The following is a 19977-nucleotide window of genomic DNA, read 5'->3' on the forward strand; positions in this document are numbered from 1 at the left end:
TTTCTTCTACTTCAGTGGATGGTAAATTCCATCTGTCAACAAACAAGTCTTTGGATGTCAATTTCCATCTCTGTTCTGATGATCCATTTGCCTCCAAGTTGGTTTGATCTGTGGATCTTATTACTCAAAGAAAGGACATTTTAAGGTAAGCACGGATAAAGTTTCCTATTCTTTATGCTAAGGTCCATAGATCAATTCCAATAGTATTTTTATAGCAATGTGTCTCCAAGGGTAGGAAGGCATCTTTAAATGTGGATATCCAAAATTATATATAAATATATTTATCTTCTCCTAGTTTCTAAGGTGTAATTACTATCTGAATTAAAAATACAATATTGGGTTTCACCAGAAAAAGCTCCCAACTTCAAATTAAAAAAAAAAAAAAAAAAAAGTGTCTGACTGGAGATAGTAGCCTTTAGAAGGCCTGCTCTAATGGATAGGAGGTGTACCACCACCTCATGCAGAGGTTCCTTCTGGGTAATGCTTCAAGAAGAAGAATGAGGTTCTAAAGTCATGCTCTATGACTTTGTGGGGTTTTAATATGGTTGATGACTTAAGGAAGTATACAATGCTGGGATTTGTACAAAAACTTATTTTTCTTTAACATGCTGAGAACATTATATTACAGAGATTTGACCTGTTTGGGTATTCTTATACACCCACAATAAAGCCCTCCCAGGGGAATCAAAACTATTATTTCACTAGTTATATATGGTAATTAACTACGGACTTTGCACCAGCTAGTAGAATAAGTTATTTGTTGACTTCTCTTTTAGGTTATGTAAGAACAATAATCACTTCCTCCAAGTATACATTTTAAACCTGTGTGGTCCTGGACAGAGGACTAATCTTGCAATAGCAGACCTCCTCTGTGACTCAGAGACATCCAAAGATCCAATGGCAGGTTAATCAGGCCTGAGACCAGAGCCAGAAAGGCATCAGCACAATTTCTGCTTTCCTCTCATATTTTTTTCTTGTCCTGAGAGCTGCCATTCACCACCCCATAATCCTATGTCCTAACACAGAGAAGCCACTAGGCATGTTATTTACTGGTTTCCAGAGACGAGATAGATCACCAGCCCAAGTTGACTTATGATGGTAAGATATTTCTGGGTCCAGCAATCGCTCTGCTAATCTGACTTCTGCCACGTAAGTCTTGGAATTCATCACCCCCTTGGTGGGCATTGCACAGAAATAGGAAATTTTGCTCTGCCCAAGACAGGAGACTTCCTCTCTAAGGTAAAGCTGATCACAGTTATGAAAACACTATCAGACAATGTCTGTCATGACCAGAACAGGTCTGGTATCCATGGCAGGAGCAGTGCTTTGAAACCTCAATGAATCATTGTATTCTAGCTGGGGGAGGGATAGCTCAGTGGTTTGAGCATTAGCCTACTAAACCCAGGGTTGTGAGTTCAATCCTTGAGGGGGCCATTTAGGGATCTGGGGCAAAAATCTGTCTGGGGATTGATCCTGCTTTGAGCAGGGGGTTGGACTAGATGACCTCCTGAGGTCCCTCCCAACCCTGATATTCTATGACTCTATAATGTGCTCCCTCTTTCTGGTACTGACCCCCTTAACTGAACTGGGAAAAGCCTGTCTCCTCCACCTGCCCCCACAAACAAACTTATTCTGTGCATTCATCAGTTGTGGAAGTGGAGACTATACAACTGCAACTAGACCTCTATCAACAGATGAGATGGTGTAAGGTGGAGGAGGTACCTCGAATTACTGGATAGGTATCAAACTCTGGATCACTGAAGCATACCTGTGTATGAGATCAGAATTCCTAAAAGGCTCCAATAAGAATTGGATTTTTGTTTGTAACACCACTTGTTTTCATTTTGGCTACCTTCTATTAATGTTATTCTAAGACAAGACCTTGTGTTTGATGGTATTCATTCTTAATCCAACCTTATGATTGACTTTCCAGGCACCATGTGCCTGTGTTTGTCTGGAATCCAAGATACTCCAGGAACAGTATCCTTGTGTTTGCTTCAGTTTTCCAGTATGATTGGTACAATAATACTGGATAGGGCCTTTGGGAGCACATGTAAGATCAAATGGTAATGATCGAATTTGAGAAAAGAAAAAGGCTGCCATCCATCTGCGAAACATAAGAATTATCCACGGATGGTAAAATGGGAATGCTTTGAAAACAAGCCTACTCAGGAACTCAGACAAGGCCCTACTCTGCTTGTCCCCAAATCTCTGAAGCTAGAAATAGGATGGGGAGCAAGTTGGAATGCTCTAACTTGAAACGGATAATGAAGGATTTCATTTATATTGTGGCCTTTTATGGGTTAATGAGACTGGAAATGGGACAAAGCTGTTTGTTTAATTCTTGCACAGCTCCATAGGGTACCCACCCCTGGGCAATGTTCAGTGACCTCATTTGATCAAAGCTGTAGGTTGCTCTTTTGCTCCCAAACGGAGAGAGCCTGGCACCATTTGGGTGTTAAGCTCCAATGAGGGCTAGCTGGGAGACCTGCAAATAGCTCTGAGGAAATCAAGGGCAACTACTGACCCTGCACATGTTCTAACTGTGACTATTTAGAGTTGCCTGCAATAATTATGAATATTGTTCCTTGGTCTGGTTATTAAGATATTTACTGTATACCTACCTTGAACCCAATCAACTGGTCTTTTGAAGAAAAAAAAAACAAAAAAACATGAAGGCAGGACAATAACTTGAGGTAACACATCCCTCAAACACTTGAGGAGTTGCTATAAAACTCTTGAGAAACAATGCGAGGACCTTTTGCTTTGGCTTGACCACTGCCTGTAGAGCTCACCAAACTGGTTTTGGGCAGCATATCCAAGCCCAGAGAAAATTGAGAACAAAGACTTTTGGCTGGATTAAAAGATAGCTCTCCCTGCCTCAGTCCTTGAGGGCCTAAAATGAACCCAGACTCCAGAGTTCGAGGTGTCTGAGAAGCACCTGGGATCTCTGCCAAGAAATGACAAGACTCTAGGTAAGAGATGTGTGTAAACCTTTTTAAAATCAACTCTCTGTCATGCTATGCTTTGCTTTGTTCCCATCAAGATTAAAAAATACTTTATTTTAAGAGGGATGTTTTGGATCACTACTCCACAAATCACAGGCTCTCCTGAAGAGAAGAACTGCAGGTGCCTGAGCTCCGCTGGACCTGCAGGATAAATATGATAGATCAGGGTGCAGGAGCCCAGGATTCTGTTCAAGAGTGGGAGAAACATGGGATTCTGCCCCCTGAGGTGAAGGGACAAAGCCTAAGACCTGAGGGGGGTCAGGAGTGAAGCTAGTCCTGTAACCATGACACTAGCTATCGCCTACAAAGAGGCATTTTCTCCTGTTGTACTTCATGGACAGCTTCTGCTTGCCATGTAAGCTGTATTCCTTTCTATAGTGTCTGGCAGGAGCCAGGATTGTAAGTCAACTTTTCTGATGACTCTAAATAGTTTCACTTTTCCATAACATTTTCCATTGTATTGCTACGGTAACTAGGAACTAATTTGTCTTAGCGTCTCGATCCCAAGGACCAAATCTCCTATAAGGGCATGAAAGATTTGAATCCAAGACCCCCACTCCAAGGAGAAGCCCTTAGACCATGCAATTTTTAGTTTGAGAGGGACCATATTATCCACCTACGTTAGCATTGCTTGTGAACACTTAGGATGTTGGATGACAGTTCAGATCTATTTTGTTTTTGTTGGCCTGATGCCACCTGAGAGTTTTTATGCCCAAAGGAGGGGGGTGAGATGATGCCTGCCTGGACTTTGCTGCCTGAGAAAGGCCTGTAATAGTGAGGAGGCCACTCTTCCAGGTGAAAATTTCCCCCATTTAGAAACGTCAAGTCCCTGATCACTGGGAAAAAGAGACATTTACCTTTGGCAGTGATACCAGGTTAAAGTTTTGACTGGTATCCACTGAGGAACCTTTTGGCCTTAGAAAATAGAGATTGGAGTAGAAAGAGATAAATGGTAGTCCATGAGGCCCCTTATTATTTGCCATTTTTCCCAAATCTGGGCTGCTGTCCTCTCATCTTTCCATAGCTATCCCTTGAAGGGAGGTGGTGGAGGGAAGGCACAGCAACCTGCAACAGAAGCTGGGAATAATATGTGATGGCCTGGGTGCAGTTGGGGAGCCGTGGTAACTGCTGTGCTCCTCTAACCACCCAGCTGGGCTGCCCCTCCTCAAACTGCTTTGTTGGGGATAACGGCCTGGAGAGGCTGGCTGTATCACCCAACAGCAGATGGTGCCCTACACCCAACTGAGGTACCTGAGTGCTTTACCTAAGCCACTCAAAGACAGACAGCCAATTTCCCAGCTCCCCAGGCTTGCCCCTTCCCCCCAATGGAGTATAAACCCAAATTATACCCTCTTGCATTGCACGGGGAGCTGTACAATGTAAACTCAATAAAGTTTGCCTTCCCCTTGATGTGGGAAAGATATGCAAAAGCCTTTGCTCACAGAGCGGAGATTTTCCCCAGACACTTTACTTAAAGGCACACTGGTTTAGATAAAACATAAAACAAGTTTATTAACTACAGAAATATAGATTTTAAGTGATTATAAGTGACAGTAAACAGATCAAAGCAGGTTACCTAGGAAATTAAATAAAAACCGCAAACTAAGTCTTAGGGTATGTCTACACTACGAGAGTAGTTCGATTTTAGTTAAATCGAATATGTGCAATCGATATTAGAAAGTCGAACGTGTGTGTCCACACTAAGGACAGTAATTCGACTTTGTCAGTCCACACTACCAGGGAAAGCGTCGACATTGGAAGCAGTGCACTGTGGGCAGCTATCCCACAGTTCCCGCAGTCCCCGCTGCCCATTGGAATTCTGGGTCGAGCCCCCAATGCCTTCTGGGTAAAAAAATGTGGCGAGGGTGCTTTTGGGTAACTGTCGTCATCCGTCAGTCACTACCGCCCTCCCTCCCTCCCTGAAAGCGCCGGCGGGAAATCAGTTCGCGCACTTTTAGATCAGTGACAGCGCGGACACCACAGCACTGCGATCATGGATCCCGCTGCGACCATCGCTACAGTTGTGGCCGTTCTCAACGCCTCGCAGCTTATCATACACCTTTCCCTGAGGCAGATGCAGAGAAATCAGGCGAGGAGGCTACGGCACCGCCGTGAGGGCCTGAAGTCGGAGAGTAGCACAGAGCTGTCAGAAACCACGAGCCCCAGCGCCCAGGACATCACGGTGGCAATGGGGCATGTGGATTTTGTTGAACGGCGATTCTGGGCCCGGGAAACAAGCACGGACTGGTGGGACCGCATAGTGCTTCAGGTCTGGGATGAATCCCAGTGGCTGCGAAACTTTCGCATGCGGAAGGGGACCTTCCTGGAACTTTGTGACTTGCTGTCCCCTGCCCTGAAGCGCAAGGACACCCGCATGCGAGCAGCCCTGACTGTCCAGAAGCGAGTGGCCATAGCCCTCTGGAAGCTTGCAACGCCGGACAGCTACCGGTCAGTCGCGAACCACTTTGGCGTGGGCAAATCTACCGTGGGGGTTGTTGTCCTGCAAGTAGCCAAGGCAATCGTCAAGGTACTGCTGTCAAAGGTAGTGACCCTGGGAAACGCGCAGGCCATCATAGATGGCTTCGCCGCGATGGGATTCCCAAACTGCGGTGGGGCTATAGATGGGACTCACATCCCTATCCTGGGACCGGGCCACCAGGCCAGCCAGTACATCAACCGAAAGGGCTACTTTTCAATGGTGCTGCAAGCACTGGTGGACCATCGGGGACGGTTTACAAACATCTACGTCGGATGGCCGGGCAAGGTTCATGACGCTCGCGTGTTCAGGAACTCTGGTCTGTTTAGACGGCTGCAGGAAGGTATTTACTTCCCGGACCACAAGATAACTGTTGGGGATGTGGAGATGCCTACAGTGATCCTCGGGGACCCAGCCTACCCGCTAATGCCCTGGCTCATGAAGCCCTATACTGGCGCCCTGGACACTGAAAAAGAACTCTTCAACTACCGGCTGAGCAAGTGCAGAATGGTGGTGGAGTGTGCTTTTGGCCGTCTCAAGGGGAGATGGAGAAGCTTACTGACTCGCTGTGATCTCAGCGAAACCAATATCCCCATCGTTATTGCAGCTTGCTGTGTGCTCCACAATCTGTGTGAGAGCAAGGGGGAGACCTTTATGGCGGGGTGGGAGGTTGAGGCAAATAGCCTGGCTGCTGATTACGCCCAGCCAGACAGCCGGGCGATTAGAAGAGCCCAGCGGGACGCGCTGTGCATCCGGGAGGCTTTGAAAGCCAGTTTCAAGGCTGAGCAGGGTACCCAGTGACTTTTAAGTTTGTGGACACAGAAGCAGAACTTGCCCCCGTTTCTTTACCCAGTTGCCGTCGACTATCCTCTCCAATCACATACCCCCTTCACCCCCTTCCCAAAAAATAAAATCTGTTCTGTTTTGTTAATGGACACCATTGTCTTTATTACTGTTTTCGCGGGAATGTTTTAAACCTGGGACGCAGACTGTGGCGGGGGGCGGGTTTAGTGTTGTGATGCAAATGATGCTTCTAAACTCCAGGAATGACAGGCTCCGCGGTGGTGGACTGGTTGTTTCAACGGAGCCTGCCAGCCCTCCTGGCCGGGACTGCGTGTATGTGTCGGCTATGTGACTGTCTTGCAGGGGGAGGAGGGTTACAGATCCCCTGCTGCGCGGCTCTGTGATCCAGGGTAAGGACCGCTGCATAAGATCTGTAACTGCCCTCCCCCGCCACCAAGTCACAGAGCAACACCACCCCCCCCACCACACAGAACATGAAAACCACCTCCCAGACTGACCAGGATAACTAGTCACTGCACTGTATATGTGCCCTGCTGCTGCACCTGCCCCCTGCTAAAGGTGACTGTCCTGTCCAATGACCAAGCCCCTTCCCCCCCTTCAGACAGACTCCCCTCCAAAAGAAGAGGATGGAAACAGAAATGAACAGAAACGTATTCTTTATTAACAACCGCACATGGAACGGGGGGGTGAAACTTGGACGGGGTCTTGTGTGAGGCGGGTAGGAAAGGACTTTTCAAATTTTGGGGAATGAGAGCCTTCTAGTGGTAGAGCAGTCCGCAGGGGTGGAGTGAAATTTTTCACGGACCCTGCCGCCCCTCCGTGTTTGGACTTTGGGTGAGGGGGGTATGGGACTTGGTGGCGGGGCAGGGCAGTTACAGAGAGACTGCAGCGGGGCTCTCTCCTCCTGCCTCTGGTCCTGCAGAACATCCACAAGGCGGCGGAGCGTGTCCGTTTGCTCCCTCATTAGTCCAAGCAGCGTTTGAGTAGCCTGCCTGTCCTCCTGTCGCCACCTCTCCTCCCGTTCAATGTTTGCCCGGTGCATTTGGGACAAGTTCTCCCTCCACTGTGTCTGCTGGGCTGCCTGTGCTCGGGAGCATGCCATTAGTTCAGCAAACATGTCTTCCCGTGTCCTCTTCTTCCTCCTCCTAATGTGCGCTAGCCTCTGGGCAGATGTGGCTGTGGGAATTGGAAAAAGGGAGTGAATTCCTGAGACAGAGCAATGTATCTGTGAACAGAGAACATAGTCTTTCTCTGTGAACAAGACCATGCAGAGCACCTATCACACGCGCACTGAGGACAAGGTCGAATTTTCGGCCCTCGCCTACCGTGCCTGCGGTCTTGCTGTGGCGAGCTGAGGAGCAGGGCTGGACACCGGACTTTGTCTAGCTGGCAAACATGGTAAGCCGTAGACTTGTGGCCGCTTAAAACTTTAAGAGTGGCACTGGCCTCCTTTCACATAGAAAGCAATGCGAGTCTCTGCTGGCAGCAATCCTGCAAGCATGAACTCTGGCCCTGTCCCACCCCCTCGCGGCTGTAAACCGCGTGGCTGTAAACCGGCGGTTGCAGTTCTGTAAAGGGACGGGCAAGCAGTCCCAATACTAACTTTCCCCTACCTAATTCACAGCAGGGAGTCATGCCAGACATCACCCTCCTGAAGGTCTCGGAGAGCCAGAAGGAGAAGATGCTCCGGGACAGCCTGCAGAAACCGGGGCCATTTGCTGCACTGCTGTGCAAGGCCATGATCCCGGAGTACCTGCTGGCGTTGTGGCAGGGAAACGTGTCCTACCACGGGGGGCCTAATAAGCTCTCCCTGCCCAGGAACCTGCTGATGAGGCTGGAAAAACACCTGCAGGAGGTGTATGAGGAGTTCTCCCCGGAGGATGTCGCCTCTATCCCCGGTTACATTGACCAGTTCTTGGCTTAGGTGCCCTTGGAGGGACAAATGACTGCAGGGTTTTGGGCACTATAATCATGAAGCGGACATTGTGCAATTTTTTGAAAATGGTTCGGACTATATATTGAGGCGCCCAAAGACAGACTAATCATGACACACTTTGCACTGATTTCCCTTTTGTTTGACTTTCCTGTTTACATGTTTTGAAGCACTTTACCCACTGTTAATATTTTCAATCTTCCTGTTTTGTTGCAAATAAATGTTTACATGTTTTAAAGCACTTTAGCTACTGTTAATATTTTAAATATGCCAGTTATGTTGTAAATAAATGTTTAGATATTTAAAACACTTACTGCTTGATCCTTCCCCTGAATCTGTGTCTGGGGTAACGGCGGGGGACGGTTGGTAGGGGATCTCTGTCAGGGTGATGAAGAGCTCCTGGCTGTCGGGGAAATCAGCGGTGCCAGCGCTGTCGACTGCCTCGTCCTCCTCATCTCCTTCTTCATCTTCCCCGTCCGCTAACATGTCGGAGGAACCGGCCGCGGACAATATCCCATCCTCAGAGTCCACGGTCAGGGGTGGGGTAGTGGTGGCGGCCGCACCTAGGATGGAATGCAGTGCCTCGTAGAAACGGGATGTGTGGGGCTGGGATCCAGAGCGTCCGTTTGCCTCTTTGGTCTTCTGGTAGCCTTGTCTCAGCTCCTTGATTTTCACGCGGCACTGCGTTGCATCCCGGCTATAGCCTCTCTCTGCCATGGCTTTAGAGATCTTCTCATAGGTCTTTGCATTCCGTCTTTTGGAGCGCAGCTCGGAAAGCACGGACTCATCTCCCCACACAGCGATGAGATCCAAGACTTCCCGATCCGTCCATGCTGGGGCCCTCTTTCTATTGGATTGCACGGCCATCTCTGCTGGAGAGCTCTGCATCGTTGCCACTGCTGCCACTGCTGCTGAGCTCGCCACGGTGTCCAAACAGAAACTGCGCTTCAAACTGCCCAGACAGGAAAAGGAATTCAAATTTTCCCGGGGTGTGGCTGGTCAGAGCATCCGAGCTCGGACTGCTGTCCAGAGCGTCAACAGAGTGGTGCACTGTGGGATAGCTCCCGGAGCTATTAGCGTCGATTTCCATCCACACCTAGCCTAATTCGATATGGCCATTTCGAATTTAGCGCTACTCCTCTCGTTGGGGAGGATTACAGAAATCGATTTAAAGAGAGCTCTATGTCGAACTAAATGGCTTCCTGGTGTGGACGGGTGCAGGGTTAATTCGATATAACGGCGCTAAATTCGACATAAAAGCCTAGTGTAGACCAGGCCTTATACAAACTAGATAGGATTTGAATTAGCAATTTCTCACCCTCACTGATGATACAAGCAGTCCACCAAGTTTCCATACACAGGCTAGAAATCCCTTTAGCCTAGGACCAGCACTTCCCCTAGTTCAGTCTTTGTTCCTCAGGTGTTTCCAGGAGTTCTCTTGTGTGGGGAGTGAGGCCAAGAGATGTCGTCACTCCCTGCCTTATATAGCTTTTCAATATGGCAGGAACCCTTTGTTCCAAACTCAGTTCCCAGCCCAGTTTGTGGAAAAATACAGGTACCAAAATGGAGTTCAATGTCATGTGGTTTGGTCACATTCCCAAGCATGCCCTGCTGAGTCATAGCAGCCATTACTCATAGGCTGTCAGGAGCATTCTCAGGAAGGCTCACCAGGTGGGGGATAAGCTTCTCCTAAGGCCTATTGTTTCCCCAATGGCCCTTTACCCTGAATAGGCCCTTCACAACCAGCTCTCTAGAGTATGAAAATAATGTAACTGGAATATGCTTCATGCAAAAGGTCTCTTGTAAGGTATCATTACAAAGCTTATAATCTGAGTGTGGTCATCCTATTTGTATAAATGTATCATCTTGTATCTGAAACTAGAAATATAAAATATAACTCTGAGGGCCTATTGTAATTATGCAAAGGGTGGGCCATTAATGGTGGTTTGGAATCTTGATGGCTCCCATTAACGAAGACAATTGTCTGTAGATGGCTCTGTTTTACTTGTAAGTCTTCCTGTATACGTATGTGCTGGCAAGTGGGTAATGAAGTCTTACAATGATCACCTGACCTGGAATCCATCTTTAACCTGGTGCTTTTCCATTGAGAAGGAGGGGGTGGGAACCCAGAGAGGGCCAAAAGATTGCCGCCTTACGCAAAAGATATATAAGTGGATGGAACAGAACAAAGTGGCAGCCATCATGAGAAATCCCCTAGCTACCACCTGAGCTGGAACAAGGGCTGTACCAGGGGAAAGGATTGTGCCCAGACTAGGAAGGCGCCCAGTCTGTGAAAGAAACTTATAGGAACATCTCTGAGGGTGAGATTTTATCTGTATTCAGTTTTATTACTGTATTAGGCTTAGATTTGCATGTTTCATTTTATTTTACTTGGTAATTCACTTTGTTCTGTCTGTTACTACTTGGAACCATTTAAATCCTACTTTCTGTATTTAATAAAATCACTTTTTACTTTTTAATTTACCCAGAGTACGTATTAATATCGGGGGGAGGGGGGGGCAAACAGCTGTGCATCTCTATCAGTGTTATAGAGGGCAAACGATTTATGAGTTATAAGCTTTATACAGGGCAAAACGGATTTATTTGGGGTTTGGACCCCATTGGGAGTTGGGCATCTGAGTGTTAAAGACAGGAACACTTCTGTAAGCTGCTTTCAGGTTAAGTCTGCAGCTGTTTGGGGCACGTGGTTCAGACTCTGGGTCTGTGCTGGAGCAGATGGGTGTGTCTGGCTCAGCAAAACAGGGTGCTGGAGTCCCGAGCTGGCAGGAAAAGCAGGGGCAAAAGTAGTCTTGGCACATCAGTTGGATCACAAGGTGGTTTCTGTGATCCAACCCGTCACAGTTCATACTCAGCAAATCATAACTTTTCCACCTCACAAGACATATCTTGTATCAGATGCATCACAATTACGTTATAAGCATATCATAATCATACAATTATGAAGAATATGCAGTGCAGTGTCAATAACCTGGACATTAGGGCACAGTGACCCACTGCAGCAGCTAGAAATGACAGCCCAATAAGTAGGACATGGTGACCTGCATCAGAAGAGGGGTAAGACAGACTGATGCTTTGCCAGTCTTTTAGATGCAACAGAAAATCCCTATCCCTCTACTACATCTTTCCAGGATGCATTTGGGGGGGAGGGGGGAAGAATATATAGCTATAGCTTGTGTAGAGCAGTTGCAGATACTCATTACACTCCTGCCTGAAAGAATCTATCCACAGGTTTGCTTTTTCTTAAACAATATTTTACTATTTGTTTCTCTGACTTGATTAGGACTGCTAACCTTCCTCCCTGAAGGAGGAAGGCTTCCCTTTGTGGTGGTGTGTGTATGCACATCTAGAGGAATCAACACATCTATGGCCTAGTCTCTTCTGCATTGATCTGCCCTGCTGTACACAGTGAAAGAGAGCAGGGGAAATGGCGCTGATTTTATTTTTCATTTATTTCCCCTTTGGAAATTTGTCCGCCTAACTGCGCTTCAGAGTGGGAGCAAAACTGGACTCAGAGATTAGAAATATTTTCAGAATGGTGGTTAGTGATCCCGTGCTCAAAGAGGCTGGGCTTATTTGTCTCCCTTTCCCCACTTGGATCTCCCTGGCCTGGGGCTCCAGAATGGGCTCTCTACATGGGATTCACAAAGGCCAGATAGGTCTGTTTCTCCTGGTGGTCTTAGCCTGGAATATGAGTAGAGATCCATGTGCAGAAAAGCGGACCCCGTAGTGGTGGGAGCAGGAGGGAGCCAGGCCCAAAGACACCATACTGTACTTTCTGGCATTGTCAGCATCTATGCTGTGTCCGGTGGTCTCCATCCATGACTCAAGGAGAATTGGAGGGCGGAAATAAAGGAGGTCGCTAAGCTCCATAGTCTTAGGCATGGACTACCAGGATTCAGGCATGATCTTCCACCTGGTGTGCTAACCTTCTAGCTTCACTCCCCTCATGAAAAACCCTACAGCAGGAAGTCCTGCTTGAGCCAGCTGCAGCTATGAGAACAGAAAAACTGGAGGGAACTTCAGGGAGTGGGGCAGTCCTCTCCTGCTAGTAACTGACAGGTCTAGTTCTGCCCCAAGCTGCAAGCAGGCTGAACTACCCGTTGTAATAGATCTGTGAACCTCAATATGAAAAATGAAGAGAAGGACAGAGCAGTGATAGAGAGTGAGATGGATCTTTTGTTAAGCTGGGCCCATTTAAACAAAATGCATTTTAATGCAGCCAAATGCCAGGACATGCATCTAGGATCAAAGAATGCAGGCCACACAGACAGAATGGAGGACTACATCCTGGAAAGCAGCAACTGTGAAAAGGATTAAAAGGTCATAGTGGATAAGCAATTCAACAGGATGTATAAATGGGAGCAGGGAGGTGATTTTTCCTCTGTATATGGCACTGGATCGATACTGGATTACTGTGTACAATTCTGGTGTTCACATTTTAAAAAGATTGCTGAAACATTTGAGAGGGTGCAGTATAGAGCCACAAAAGTGATTCAAGGGCTAGAAAAAAATGCCTTAAAATGAGAGACTTGAAAAGCTCTGTCACAGCCCCCAGGTTTCCTACAGCCTGGGCTCGGATAACAGATTACTTCAAGGAACGCTGAGGAAGACTGTCCAAGCAATCGCCTCCGAGATCCTTCCTGTCCCACTAGTGAAGGAAGCGAAAAGATTCAGAAAGTGAAGTACTGGCTAGGTAAGTGGTGTAAGGTGGAGGGTTTTGGTTTTGTGGAACATTGATCTGCCTTCTATGAGGAGAGAGGTCTGTATCATTTGGACAGCCTCCATCTCAGTATAAGGGGGACCAACCTCCTTGGGGACAGGCTGGCTAGAATAGTCAGGAGAGGGTTAAACGAATAACAAAAGGGGAGGATAAAAAGAAGGAAGATATGAGCATCCAGCACAAAATCAAGATGTTGAGAACAAAATGAATCAAGATGCTCAAGAACATGTAAAGAAGAAATTCTTTAATTGCGTATAAACCGATACTAGGAGCCTGGGTAACAAACAAGAGGAATTGCAATTGCTCATTTATGAAAATAAATTCGATGTAGTTGGTGTTACTGAAACGTGGTGGGATGATCCGCATGACTGGAATGTTAAAATCAATTGTTATAACCTATTTAGGAAGGATCAAGTGAGCAAAATGGGCGGGGGAAGGGGACTCTGTCAAAAATGGCATTATCTGTTTCTGAGTCATTGATAACTCGGAAGAAAATTATCATGTATGCTTATGGATCAATGTCCTAACAGATAAAGCACAAGATGGGATACTAGTTGCTGTCTGCTACAGATCACCAAATGACATTCAGGAACAGGATGACCAGCTCCTCACGCACATATCTATAATGTGCAGGAGGTTTGGGGGGGGGGGGGGGGGGGGGGGGGGGGGGGGGGGGGGGCACGTGACCATGGAGGATTTCAGTTTGAGTGACATATGCTGGCAGTCTCATGCTGCCAATACTAAAACATCCTTGAAATTTCTAAACATTACAGAGGACAATTTCCTAATTCAAAAAGTGTTGCAGCCAACATGTGGGAATTCTTTATTATATCTTTTCTTAAGAGACAAAGAAGAACTGTTCACAGAACTAAAAATTAATGGTAGCTTAGGTACGAGTGATCATGACTTGATCACATTTATAATGTGCAAACAGAATCAAGTCCAGATCTGCAATATATATACTTGGTGCATTAACAGGGCCAATTTCACAAAGCTGAAAACAATTATGAGCCAAATGCTTGGGAGGATGAGCCAGCTGTGAGGAAGAATTTAATCAGAAAAATGCAAATGATAATTGGGAATAATTTAAGAGCACCTTACTAGATGCCCAAAAAAGGCACAATCCCAAAATTGAGGAAGAAGGCTGTGTTGGTTAAAAAACCAACTTGGTTTAGAGGGAAGATGAAGGCTGTGAAAATTGTTTATAGATGCATAAATAACAAAATGAATGTGTCAGAAGTTAGGAACTGTAGAAAATTGAAAAGGGAAGCAAAGGGGCACAAGGAGAAATCTATGGCCAGCAGAGTTAGGGACAATAAAAAGGAGAATTTTTAAAGTATATTAGGAACAAAAAGTCCTGACAATAGTATTTGTACATTGCTAGATAAAAATTGTAGAATTATCAATAATACTTCAGAATAGGCAGAAGTGTTCAATAAATATTTCTGTTCTGTATTTGGGGAAAAACAAAGGATAGCATCTCATTATATGGTGAGGATAACACGCTTTCCGTTCCACTAGTATTTCTGGAGGATGTTAAACAAAAGCTTCTAAAGTTGGACATTTTAAAATCAGCGGGTTCAGATAACTTGCATCCAAGAGTTTTAAAAGAGCTGGCTCAGGAGCTCGCTGGACAGTTCATGTTGATTTTCAGTAAGTCTTGAACACTGGGGAAGTTCCAGAAGACTGGAAGAAAGCTAATGTTGTGCCAGTTTTTAAAAAGGGTAAGTGGGATGACCCAGATAATTCTAGGCTTGTCAGTCTGACATTGATCCTAGGCAAGATAATGGAGTGGCTCATATGGGACTCAATTACTAAAGAATTAAAGGAAGGCAATGTAATTAATACAAATCAACATGGGTTTATGGAAAATAAATCCTGTCAAACTAACTTGATTTTTTTTTTATGAGATTACAAGTTTGGTAGACAGAGGTAATAGTGTTGACACAATATACTTTGACTTGGTACCGCCCAACACTTTGATTACAAAATTAGAATGATATAAAATTATCATGGTGCACATTAAATGGATTAAAAACTGGCTAACTGATTACAAACAGGGAATCATCATCAATCAGATGTATTTCCAGTAGGTCTGGCAGGATCAGTCCTTGACCCTACACTATTTAACATAACATGGAAGAAAAATTCATCACTGATAAAGTTTGCAGATAACACAAAAATTGGGGGAGTGGGAAATAATGAAGAGGACAGGTCATTGATTCACAGCAATCTGGATCACTTGGTAAACAGGGTGTAAGGAAACAATATGTGTTTTAATACAGCTAAATATAAATGTATACATGTAGGAACAAAGAATGTAGGCCATACTTATATGATGGGGGACTCTAACCTGAGAAGCAATGACTCTGAAAGAGATTTGGAGGTCATGGAGGATAATCAGCTGAACATGAGCTTCCAGTGTGATAATATATGGAGATATACCTATCTCATAGAACTGGAAGGGACCCTGAAAGGTCACCGAGTCCAGCCCCCTGCCTTCACTAGCAGGACCAAGTACTGATTTTCCCCCAGATCCCTAAGTGACCCCCTCAAGGATTGAACTCACAACCCTTGGTTTAGCAGGCCAATGCTCAAACCACTGAGCTATCCCTCCCTCTTGATGATGTGGCCAAAAGAGCGAAGGCACTCCTGGGATGCATAAACAGGAAAATCTCAAGTAGGAGCAGAGAGGTTATTTTACTTCTATTTGGCACTGGTGCAAATGCTGCTGGGATACTGTGTCCAGTTCTGGTGCCCAGAATTCTAGAAGGATGTTGATAAATTGGAGAGGGTTCAGAGAAGTATACAAGAATGATTAAAGGGTTAGAAAACATGCTTTATGGTGATAGACTCAAAGAGATCAATCTATTTAGCTTAACAAAGAAGGTTAAGGGATAACTTGATTGTACAGTCTATCAGTATCTACATGGGGAACTAATATTTAATAATGGAGTTTTCAACCTAGCAGAGAAAGGTGTAACATGATCCAGTGGCTGGAAGTTGAAGCTAGACAAATTTAGATTGGAAATAGGATGTAAATGTTTTAACAGGAAGAGTAATCAATCATTGAAACAATTTACCAAGGGTTGTGATGGACTCTCCATCATGACAATTTTTAAATTAAGATTGAATGCTTTTCTAAAAGATCTGCTCTAGGAATTATTTTGGGGGAAGTTCTATGGCCTGTGTTATACAGGAGGTCAGACTACATCATCATAATGGTCCCTTCTGGCCTTGGAATCTATAACTGCTGCCACCACCAACCTTTGCACTTGGAAGGTCCCCTCACTCTGCTTCCCTATTGCAAGGACCCTGTCACTAGGTGCTCTTTGAAGGCCATTGTAGGAAAACCCAGTCGCTACAACTCCACGCCAAACTTGATTAGCAAACTCTTACTTTGTTACTTACAATTAAACTCATGAAGGAACTCATTCACTGTTCATCTAGAGGTTCCTTTTTTACCCTCTCAAGCACAGGGAAGTCTTACTACAGATCCCAGTTCAAATTTCCTTCTCAGAAGCTGCTGGATCCTACGTCCTCTGAATTTGGTCTCAATCCCACTTTCCCGATAGCCTGGACGCCTGCAGTCCCTGATGGACTAGTCTCTGGTATCTTGAAAATCCAATCCTGGCAACTTCAGCTAAGTCCCAGAAAATCCAACTTCTCCTTTTACTGGATGGCTCCTGGTATCCAAACGGGTTTTTACAGAGAGTCCTCAGATGTTAAGACCCTGTCTCATGTCCAACCACAGGTTTTACTTTGCACAACCCCATATGTAAAATAACATTAATTCACCACATTACTTAACCTTCTCCAGAAGCTCAATCTACTTAGTTTACCAAGAAGATGATCAAGGGGTAACTTAATTATGGAGTACAGTTACCTTCACGGTACTAAATCTTTAATCTAGCAGAGAAAGGCACAGCAAGAACTGATGGCTGGAAACTGAAGCCAGACAAATTCAAATTATAAGGAAGGCACAAATTTTTTATAATGAGGTTGATTAATCATTGGCTCAAACTACTGAGGGAAGTGGTGGATTCTCTATCTCTTGATATCTTCAAGACTGGATGCCTTTCTGGAAGACACACTTAAGTCAAACACAAACTACTGGGCTCAATAGAGGAGTAACTGGATGAAATTCAATCACCAGTGTTACACAGAAGAAAAGACTAGATGATTTAAAGGTCCTTTCTGGTCATAAAAATCTATGAATCATATGAAACCCAGCAAAGTTACAAAGTTGGTAGTATAGTGAAAGAAAACAGTTACAGCATGAAGAAACTTGTATCAGGAACACACTGTATGCTCTCCACTAATTTTAGTCCATTTATATGATCCAATCCAGGTCCTTATTAGTATATTAATAGTACCCGGCATGTGTTATTTGCAATAATGCAAAATATTATAGGAAAACTACAGTTTGAAATACATTCTGTCAACAAGAATGGATCCTGGAACTGAATCGTATTAAAAACAAGATTAACATGCAAATACTAATAAAGAACATAGTGCCTTTCAGATGAGGTTCTCAAAGACCTTCATGAATATATAAACAAGATTCACAATACTTTGAGACAGGCATCAGTATTTTACTCAGAACATAATTACACCTGTCACTACATAGAAAATCTATTTTAGGTAACATGGAGATTAGAAGTAATTTTCCAATACTTTTCACTTTTAACTCAAAAAGACTCGATCTCCACAACTTCCATGTTCACTGAATATACTGCGTCCATGGAGACAACACTATAGAAGTGGAGGGCACAACCAGGCATCCTTGGAACCTTTTTAGAGCAACAGCCTGCAGTTATGGGGTGCCCCTTCTAATTGACTTAGTTCCTCTCCACCTCCAGAAGCCTTATTTAAAGATAGTTTCCAAAAAGAGGAAGGGAGGAGGAGCATCAGAGTAGCTCAGTGAGGGCAAATCATCCAGTTTTCTTGTTCATGGCATATAGACCAGCTATAGATCACCGGCTAACAGTGACCATCTGTCAGGATCCCAGCTACAGGGCACGGGTCAAGGCCGGGGCCTGGGTTAGAGGGGACATGGTCCAAATTCAGTCTAGAGGATCAAGGCAAGAAACAACAAACTGTTCTAGTGTCACGCCATAGGATCAGGTTGGAGTTGAGGTCAATGAGCTGCACTGGTCGGAGCCAAGTGAGCCAGCTGAAATAGGGTTAATGGAACAGAGGCAGGGCAAGATGTCAGTAGCAGAGCAGGGGACCAGGAATCAGAAGTGGGACCAGGTTTCAAGAGCAGGACTGGGGCCAAAAACCAGGAGTAAGACAAGGTATCAGGAATACACAGCAGGGTCCATTTGCAGCAGCAAAATGAAGATCTGCCTAGTTGAAAAGATAGCCTGCAGGTGTTTCAAGACCTTAAATAGCATGCCTGAGCCAATCAGGGAACATGCTGGCTCTGCCAGTTAGGACATCTGTGAGCATGACATCTAGTGGAGCTTGGCCCCACAAGCCTCACAGCCCATCGACTGGATGCAGCTGTCACTCAGGGACCAACAGTCCAAAGTTCTAGCCCCACAGATCCTCACACCTTTCCTGATGAGCCCTATTAGTTAGACAGCAATTGACACACTGCGCTCTTGGTGCAATATTAAGAAAATAACGATCCATAAAGATAGGAACCAAACCCCATGTAGCAGGCCAACAGGTTTTAGATAAAGGGACATTTCAGATGCATGCCATTGACTACCATTCCCCTAGTTCAGAGGTAGGCAACCTATGGCACGCGTGCTGCCTTCGGCACGCAAGCTGATTTTCAGTGGCACTCACACCAGCCCGGGGGGCTCTGCATTTTAATTTAATTTTAAATGAAGCTTCTTAAACATTTGAAAAACCTTATTTACTTTACATACAACAATAGTTTAGTTATATATTATAGACTTATAGAAAGAGACTTTCTAAAAACTTATTACTAGCATGCAAAACCTTAGAGTAAATAAATGAAGACTCAGCACACCACTTCTAAAAGGTTGCCGACCCCTGCCCTAGTTGAATGAGTCCTAAGATATCCAGGCACAGAAACACTAAATAGGTACTCAGCAGTGTACTCAGCATCTTTTTGCCATTTTATCTTTGAGCTGAAATGGCTGGACACACAGACTTCTCCAAAAGCCACAAATCATTTTTGCCTTTCTAAACAGCTTAGTCCTGTCTTAATAGTAGCTAAAAACACCCAGGAAGTTTAAGGCCCTGGGAAGGAAGGAAGGAAGGAAGACAGTGATAACCTTTAAGAAAGATACAATTTGAGTCAGAAAGCTGGAGGCCTGAACATTACAGAATCATAGAATATCAGGGTTGGGAGGGACCTCAGGAGGTCATCTAGTCCAACCCCCTGCTCAAAGCAGGACCAATCCCTAGACAGATTTTTACCCCAGTTCCCTAAATGGCCCCCTCAAGGACTGAACTCACAACCCTGGGTTTAGCAGGCCAACGCTCAATATAAGGCAGGTTGGCTGTCAGAACTCTTTCTCTGATCATGTTGGCAGGGGTAGCGGCTACCAGAATGAGTAGCGTTAAGAGGTGGTACAGAAAGCAAGACCCAAAGGGCTAATAGGAACGTCCTATTAGTTTTGTTACCAAATTCAAGTTGCGAGAATCAGTAGGCTCCCATTTGGGAATGTCCGTTAGGCCTTTTAAAAATTGTTTCATCAAAGTATTTTATAGCCTTGGTCTGTGAAGTGTTGGGTTCATGGGAATCGTGCACACTTGCTATCTACCAACTACTGTTTAAAAGGTGCTGCGGCCATGTGCCAACTCTTACAGCAGTGCTCTCCTCTATGAAGTCACATGAAGAAAGAAAATGTGCTGTTATACCTGACAGAAGACAATTGACTCTAATGGACCCTATCTTGAAGCTTACAAGAGTATGCCTTGAGTGCCCTATTTTCCAGCCTAGATGACCTATTGCGGTCCCATCCAGTCCTACACTTCTATGGCTATGTCCACATTGGTGCTTAGGTCACTCGGGGGGATGATTTATTCATCC

General features: G+C 45.2%; 1 protein-coding gene across 1 annotated transcript in view; it reads right to left on the bottom strand.

Annotated features, from left to right (window-relative positions):
• The window catches only part of NDUFA12 (NADH:ubiquinone oxidoreductase subunit A12), a 46889-nt gene that overhangs the window by 26201 nt on the left and 711 nt on the right, over positions 1-19977 (bottom strand). The gene's annotated exons all lie outside the window — the stretch shown is intronic.

Source organism: Terrapene carolina, unplaced genomic scaffold (genome assembly GCF_002925995.2).
Source record: "Terrapene carolina triunguis isolate 2854851 unplaced genomic scaffold, T_m_triunguis-2.0 Scaffold68, whole genome shotgun sequence".
In the NCBI taxonomy this organism is placed as follows: Eukaryota; Metazoa; Chordata; order Testudines; family Emydidae; genus Terrapene; species Terrapene triunguis.